The following is an 8,940-nucleotide window of genomic DNA, read 5'->3' on the forward strand; positions in this document are numbered from 1 at the left end:
CACAGAAACACGCACAGACAAACTGCCGTTTATATAGAGAGAGATATATATATAAAACGGGAAGGTTTACGAAACTAAACAAAAGACGAAGGCAGGTTTACAAAAATGAACAAAAGACGAAGGCGGGTGGAGTACAAACAAACAATTGTATTAGTATGGCGCTCAGGGATAGAAATAAAACAAGTTTTTAACGTTTCGAGCCTACGCTCTTCGACAGAAAGATATATATATATATACTAGCAGTATCGCCCGGCGTTGCTCGGGTTTGTAAGGGAAATAACTATATAAGCATTTTTAGAGAGTTATAGCCAAAAAATAGCAAAAAAATTATGGTAAATTTTTTTTAAATCGTTGACTCATCGTAGACATTTTTAGAGAGTTACTATAAGATACTCGGTTTTGGTTAAACTGCACCGCAAAATGTGGGAGTAGTTAGGAATCTAAATCATAGGAGACAGACACACAACTTCACTTTTATATATAAAGATTTCAGAAAAGCAAGAAAATGTTTCCGATACGACTTTAAGAAATACTTTAAAAGGGAAAAACGTGAGAAAAAAAAGAAAAAATTAATAATCTAAATTAACGATAGACAATAACATGTGCCTTCTCGCATATAAACACAGTATTCACACATATACAAACATGCGCTGATGCAATTATTGAAGTACTAAATGGCACGTCAAATGATATTTAATCGTGTGGAACATTTTACATGCATATCAATATTCTAAAGTTGGACATGCTATCCCTTATCCTAAAGCTGCTTCAGACAATTAGGAAGGGTTCCCGACTCGTTGCACCGTCTGCTTTCAATCTTGGATTGTGATTCGGCTCAGCCCAAACTCTCTCAGATTTTGTCTGCTGTTGCCTACTCCTACAAGGATTGCACCTGTTTTTTGTTCCTGATTTAACTCAGATTTGTCCTAGAGCCCATAGAAGATTGTTTTTAGTCAACCATCCATCATGTCAGCTACCTACGGATCGAAACTGAGATCTGCAAGATGATGGTCCTACCAATAGTCAGCTCAACGAGCAGTTGCTGTTGCTCAAACAAGAGGTCGAGCACCTAAAGTCTGTTGTTGCTCTTTTACTGAATAAACAGTCTCCTGTTGACGCAGAGTCACCCTTGATTTCTTCCCTGGAGATGTCCAAACCGAAGGGAACAAAATCGAAGCGACCAAAGAAGGCGAAGGAACCGGCGGTCGTTTCTGCACATAATCATTCCTGTGCGGATTCTTCCTCATCTGCCTTTTCGGTCCCGGAGGTTCCCCAACCTAATTTGAGGAGCGTAGACTCAAACCCACCTGAAGACCGTTGTTCTCCCCAAAAGAAGAAACGTCGTCAAAACTCCAGTGGGGCAGATTTAGCTATGAAACCTGACCACGATAAACGGTCTCCTGTTGACGCAGAGTCACCCTTGATTTCTTCCCTGGAGACGTCCAAACCGAAGGGAACAAAATCGAAGCGGCCAAAGAAGGCGAAGGAACCGGCGGTCGTTTCTGCACATGATCGTTCCTGTGCGGATTCTTCCTCATCTGCCTTTTCGGTCCCGGAGGTTCCCCAACCTAATTTGAGGAGCGAAGACTCAAACCCACCTGAAGACCGTTGTTCTCCCCAAAAGAAGAAACGTCGTCAAAACTCCAGTGGGGCAGATTTAGCTATGAAACCTGATCACGATAAAATCTGTTTGGATTCTCCCTCACTTGTCCTTCCCATTAATGCCATTGCTCAACCAATTCTGAACGATCTCGATGTGAGTTCATCTGGGGAGTGGTGCTCCCCCAAACCGAAGAAGAGGCAGTGCAGTTCCAAACCAGGCGGGAAAATTATGACCACTAAACCCATTCCGATCGACCCCACAGGCCGACATAAGTCCGATGGCTATGAAACCACCCTTTCGAAATCTTCCAATGAAGAATCGAATACCGCAGCTCATAGTAGAGAACATTTTGCCCACTCAAGATCAGCAATAATTTATGGTAAAGCTGAATCCACCTGTGATACAGGCATAAACTGCCTAAAAGATGACATTAATTTTGTTTCCATTTTAGTTGGAGAATTGTTCTCTGTGAACGAAAATGTCAGTGTCCATAAGGTCGCTCGGTTAGGAAGATTCCAAGCGAACCCAACCTCAGATACTAGATCACGCCCAATAAGGGTAATCTTTTCTTCCGATCGGGAGGCTTCAGTCTTTCTGAACAGAGCTCAGACGCATGCCTGGGAGGACCCCAATATGGGTTTTCGCGAGGAATACTCACTAAGAGAGAGAATTCGCCGGAGAAACCTAATATCCGAACTAAAAATGAGGAAACAAATGGGAGAGAAGGGTTTACGAATCCAAGATGGACAGATAATCAAGTCCTACCTCTGGTCCCATGCTGTAGTGCTGACAGGGAAAGTGATGTGAGGGCAAATCGAAGTGAAGTTGATACCCCCGTCAACGATGCTATCTCTGATACCCCTTATTCTGCTTGTTCCCCAACTCCCGCTCCTCAGACTTCACAGCTCAGCATCGTCTACACCAACTCGTGCTCCTTATTCCCAAAGTTCAGTGAACTATTTACACTGGCCATACGTGACTCCTCTGATGTGATAGCTATCACCGAGACTTGGCTGACTCCAGCAGTAAAGTACTCAGAAATCCACCTGCAGGGCTACGTCCTTTTCAGATGTGACAGAGGAAAAAGGCGAGGTGGAGGTGTTGCTGTGTATGTTAAGTCTGAGCACAAAGTCTGAGCACAGCGGTATTCTACCCACTAATGCTCAACCTACAACAAAATTCGATGCCGTCTATTGCAAGCTGAGCCTATCTGAGTTTTGCCTGCCCGTGTTGGCTGTCTACAGGCCGCTTCTTGCCGACCCCCAGGACGATGCTCATTTACTCGAAGCGATACGATTCGTTTCAGCTTCGCATGACTGTTTGGTACTAGGAGACTTCAACGCTCCCACGATCGATTGGCCCGCATCAATTTGTACAACATCTTCCCGGTTCGGCCAGGCCCTTCTTGACGTGGCTGAAGATTGTTTTCTATCGCAACATGTTGAATATCCGACAAGGCATCGGTCTGGGCAGCAGCCATCTATGCTAGATCTGGTATTCTCCCGCTATCCAAGATCAGTGTCAGACGTATCTGTGTGCGCCCCTCTTGCCAAGAGTGATCATGCGGTCCTGAAGTTCGTCATGCATACAACTTTTTCTACGCCCACGACTACTTCGCTGCCACGTAGAGTCTTCTCTGCAATTAATCTTGAAATTCTAACCGAGGCTTTCGCGCTTCTGGACTGGCGATCCCTGATGACGTTGTCCTCAGTTGACGAACTATGGTCATCCCTCAAAGCATATGTAATCTGTTTGACTGACCAGGCAGTTCCCGTTGGACTTCCCAAGAGGAAGAAACACAAGCCCTGGGTGACGAAGAAGGTTAAACGAGAACGTCGACTCAGAGATATTGCTTGGGCTGAATTCAAAAATCTGGATTCGACTGCAGCTTTTGAGGTGTACAAAACTCAACGAGACCGAGCCGTGAAAATTGAAAAGAAAGAACGCTTCAGTTATGAATACAAAATCGCGGCAAATGCCAGTAGCAATCCAAAAACCTTCTTTGCCCATGTCCAGCGGAATTCCCGCTTGAACAACCAGATTGCAACGTTGGTAGACTCAACAGGCGTATCGATTGAGGACCCTTATCAACAGAGTCAATTATTTGCCGAGGCTTTTTCAACTATTTTCAAACAAGATGATGGTCGTGAACCCCCTCCATTTGATAGATCGGTTCCTCCAATGCTTCGATTGGTCATCACGCGGGACGAAGTCAAACGTGTTATTCAAGGCCTCGATGTCAACAAGGGTCACGGCCCTGACGGCATACACCCACGGGTTATCAAAGCGTTGGCTCCGGTCATCTGCGAGCCCTTAACACGACTATTCAATATGTCATTGGCGACGGGTGTTATACCTGCAGACTGGAGAACAGCGATAATCTGCCCAATTTTCAAGAAAGGGAGCCGCGAAGACCCGCTCAACTACCGACCGGTTTCCCTTACATCAATAATCAGCAAGATGTTCGAAACCATCCTTAAGAAAAGTATGATGCTCCACCTCCTAAACACAGCCTCTATCTCTGATTCCCAACACGGCTTCGTGCCGAAGAGATCAGGCTTGACCAATTTACTAATAATGGAAGAATTGGTGACGCGCATCCTCGATGATAGTGATGCTGTTGACATCGTTTTATTGGACTTTGCCAAAGCTTTTGACTCGGTAAACCACCGCCTATTACTTGTCAAGCTTCAAGCATATAGTTTCCATCCGGATATTGTACGATGGGTTGGTGCCTTCCTCTCAGATCGCTCCTTCCAAGTCCAAGTTAATGGTTCGCAGTCCGACGTCTCCAGTGCGAGCAGTGGCGTGCCTCAAGGTTCAGTGCTTGGGCCCTTGTTGTTCTTAGTCTTCATAAATGACTTGCCCGACGACCTCACGCAACACACCCTTCTATTTGCCGACGATATCAAACTGGTCGCTCCTCGCGGTAATATAGAGGATCTTCGTCGATGCCTCCACCAAATTTGGAAGTGGTCTAACGATTGGGACCTGTGTCTGAACGTGTCAAAGTGCTGTCATCTGCCTGTCGGCTCTACTCCTGCAACTCAACTTGATTTCGAGCCGGGTCGTCTGCTGCTGGAGAGGACCGATCAGGTAAAGGACCTGGGTATCTTGGTGGATTCCTCCTTTTCGCCTTCGGCCCAGTGCGTCCATGCTGCCAACAAAGCACGCGGAATTCTGTTCTTGATTCGACGGTCATTCGGAATGCTCACAGCAGCCATATTCCTACCACTCTATGTCACGCTGGTGAGACCCATATTGGAGTATGGGATTCAAGCCTCTTCTCCTTATCTCCTCAAAGACATACAGCATCTCGAAAGAGTCCAGAAGCTGGCTACCCGCATGGTCCATGGTCTCAAAAATTTGTCCTACGAAGAAAGGCTGAGGACGCTCGACCTTTATTCTCTTGAAAAACGCCGCCGCCGTGGTGATCTCATTCTCGCCCACAACATCATAAGCGGAAAGTGTAACCTCTCGAAAGAGCTGTTCTTCACTCCTGCTCCAGAGCGTCGACTGCGGGGTCATTCCGAAAAGCTCTACCTGCGACGATTTCATCTCAATCGAAGGAGAGGAGCTTTCTCCGTCCGGGTTGCGGATCCGTGGAACAAGCTGCTAGACGAGATGGTGAAGATGCCGACGACCGCTTTGTTCAAAGCCACCCTGGACCTCAAGTGGCCTGAACTCTTTACATGAACACCACCCTGTACTTAACTCCATGTCCCCCTACATGGCCTTGCTATTTGCTTTTGAGCCAAATTAACTAACTAACTAACTAACGACTTACGAGATTTATGATACCTAAAAAATAATTAATTTAGTAAAAGAGTAATAAATGTTTTACAGGTGAGATATAGAGTCACGTGAACATTACGGACCGTCGTAATTCGTACTTTGGATATTTTCGGTTTGAACTGCAGTTTTTAATATAATTTATAGGTAACTAAAAAATTTTAACTTCTTATACTGGTGGAATGTGTTATAAAACATCTTTTTCTCTTGGTTTTATTGAGAAAATTCTATAGTTTGTAAGATATTTGTTGGGTTTTTTCTTCAATTTCTGCAATTTCAACCAATCAATTACGTCTATTGAGGTAAACAACATTTTGTGCCGTATGAATATGTCCCTCGTTTAAGAAACAGACTATGTTTATTTACATTTCTGAAGAAAAAAGATAACCCCCCTCCCCTCTAACCCTAAAATAGATTGAACTGCAATAAGATCGATACCAGGGTCATAATTATGGGTGAATATTTCATATGACACCGCTAGAAAAAACTGCCGTTCAAACCGAAAAGATCCCGTAATTTTCATTCACGTTTATTATCAAATCAACACAATTACAGATTACGCTTAGGATAATATCATTTTTTTTAAAATAGAAATATTAAAATTCTCAGATTGAAAGGATTAAATAAAACAACTACTACGAAATAAAATAAAAGATATTACAAAATATGGAAGAACTAATTAAATACAGCTGTATAAGTGTAAGTATAAATCAGTCACTGTACTAAATAGAAATAGGTATAATATTTCTAAGCTAGGGTAAAAATTATCGCTTCTCGGCCTTTTGGCTAAGATCAAAGTGTAGTATCTGTTCTTATCAGCTTAATATCTGATACGGTCCCTATTTGGGACCATCGATATTAAACTGATTTTTAGAACGAGGCGAAGAGTTAGGGGCTTGCTCCGCCTTTGCCACGGGTTGGCCTGGTATAGCAGTACTTCTAGGATTCAGCCCATCTCCCACCCGGGAGATATAAACAAATTAAAAACAGACTTAATATCCTGACATCCCTTCTACCACCTTCCAGGAAGGGATCAGACCTGCATTCCGCTGCCGTTATTTTCATTTAATCTTAGATGTAATTACATACATCCACATCTTCTGCTGTCCACCCATCGTTTGCCTTGTTTTACTCATACAAATAATATCCTGGAAGCTTTTCGTCTTCCGTTTTTGATACAAGGCTTGTGGTTTTGACTGCTATTTCTAATCACTCCGGTCTGTCATAGTAAGTATAAATTGCAAAGCAACAGTTAGTTACTGCAAGATAGAAAGCCACCCTTATAATTTGTTTTTTAATTATAAAATACAAGCAGTATCGCCCGGCGTTGCTCGGGTTTGTAAGGGAAATAACTATATAAGCATTTTTAGAGAGTTATAGCCAAAAAAATGCTTTAAATATGGAAAAAAAAATTTTTTTAATCGTTGACTCATCGTAGACATTTTTAGAGAGTTACTTCCCTTATATAATAGCGAAAAAATGCATTAAAATGGAAAAAAATTATGGTAATTTTTTTTTAAATCGTAGACGCGCGCTAATACCCAGAAGGGCTCGATATGAATCACGACTATAAGATACCCGGTTTTGGTTAAACTGCACCGCAAAATGTGGGAGTAGTTAGGAATCTAAATCGTAGGAGACAGACAGCACAGAACCTCACTTTTATATATATATAGAAGATATATATATAAAATCCAAAAACAGAAAAAACAACAACGAGAGGACGTGGTACATGCAAAATATTAATAAGACGCTGAGGAAAGGTAAGAAAGGGTGCTTTACTTTTCGAACAAAGCTCTTCTTCGGAAAAAGGAGACAGAGGAAAGTCCAAGAAAAAGAAGACACGGGGAGTCACCAACAATCCACGCACACGCGCACGCACGCACACACACACACACATAGATAGATAGATAGATAGATAGATAGATAGATAGATAGATAGATAGATAGATAGATAGATAGATAGATATGGATATAGATATATAGATATCATCATCATCATCATCAGTTAGTCCATAAGAAAGTAGTACACTCTGAAAGAGAAATAGAGGTGTAATATATTTGTATTATCAAGCAATATGTTCTTTCATTCCACTCTTCGTGCTTTCGTTTCCCCTCTCTCACATTTCCTGGCCTTCTCTTCATGCTCTCCTTCCCTCCTCTTTCACTCCACTCTGTCCCGTTCATTTTTTCTCGACCCTCCTTATTTCTTCTGTCCCTCTGCATCTACCTCTCTCTCTTCTCTCCCCACGTGACCGGTGTTCGACCAAGCCTGACCTCTCTTTCTTGGTTCAGCCGCTGTCCGTACAACATCTATATTCTTCGCTGTGCCTGTGAAATCTTGTATCCCTGCCGTAAGGCTTTACTTCCACACATACCAGCTTAATTTAATTCGTCCTTAGTCGAAAGACACCTGTTGTTATGTCCTGTTATTTGTATTTGTGTAACCTTCTCCGTTTTTTTCCGTCCTTGTTTTCGTATACATTCGCTGCTTTCTTCCAAGGTAACTAATGCTCTTAGCTTAGTTTTTCCTTGGGGCTGTTTTTTTTTAAATGTAGTTCTGCATGAAAAAACATTAGTACAATATTTGCAAATTAACAACTTAAAAACCAAATAAACAGAGAACGTTAAAACACACAGCCCGATCTGGGAATTGAACTCACTACCTCATTATTGTGAACCCGACGCTCTAACCACTTAGCCATGCTTAAGTTTACTCATCTATAGAAATGAGTTACGAAGTCACCTTTATCGGCCTTTGACTTTCTCTGAGACAACATCGATGGCGTGGACAGGGGAGAACGGTATGCATGCACGATTGCTGGTCATTCATAAACAGCCTTGCCCGGACTTTCTAGGGGCAATCCCATGGTCATTCATGAGTGTCTACTTTGCGAAGGCAGTTTTTACTGTACTAATATATATTATAACTAGCAGTATCGCCCGGCGTTGCTCGGATTGGTAAGGGAAATAACTATATAAGCATTTTTAGAGAGTTATAACCAAAAAATAGCAAAAAAATGCATTAAAAATGGGAAAAAAAATGATAGTAAATTTTTTTTTTTAATCGTTGACTCATCGTAGACATTTTTAGAGAGTTACTTCCCTTATATAATAGCGAAAAAATGCATTAAAATGGAAAAAAATTATGGTAAATTTTTTTTAAATCGTACACTCATCGTAGACGCGCGCTAATACCCAGAAGGGCTCGATATGAATGACGACTATAAGATACCGGTTTTGGTTAAACTGTACCACAAAATGTGGGAGTAGTTAGGAATCTAAATCGTAGGAGACAGACACACAACTTCACTTTTATATATAAAGATAATAAGTGAAGTTTGCATACATTTTTACAAGTCCGCATTCACTATCAAGGTAGACAACTCTTGTTTGCTTACTAAGAGTTATTTACCGAGTTTAAACGCTTAGCATATATTCTTTTATTCTTAAATTGTTTCAGTCATTTTGACTGTGGCCATGCTGGAGCACAGCCTTTGGTCGAGCAAATCGACCCCATGACTTATTCTTTGTAAGCCTAGTAC

The 8,940-nt window shown here is 42.1% G+C and overlaps 1 non-coding gene across 1 annotated transcript; it reads left to right on the top strand.

The window, feature by feature from the left end:
* Positions 1-6,161: 6,161 nt before the first annotated feature.
* Positions 6,162-6,355, top strand: LOC115208792. Its single transcript, XR_003881244.1, has one exon. It is a non-coding gene; the product is annotated as a U2 spliceosomal RNA (small nuclear RNA).
* The last annotated feature ends 2,585 nt before the right edge of the window (positions 6,356-8,940 follow it).

The sequence above is a fragment of the Octopus sinensis genome, linkage group LG2 (genome assembly GCF_006345805.1).
Source record: "Octopus sinensis linkage group LG2, ASM634580v1, whole genome shotgun sequence".
Taxonomy (NCBI): domain Eukaryota; kingdom Metazoa; phylum Mollusca; class Cephalopoda; order Octopoda; family Octopodidae; genus Octopus; species Octopus sinensis.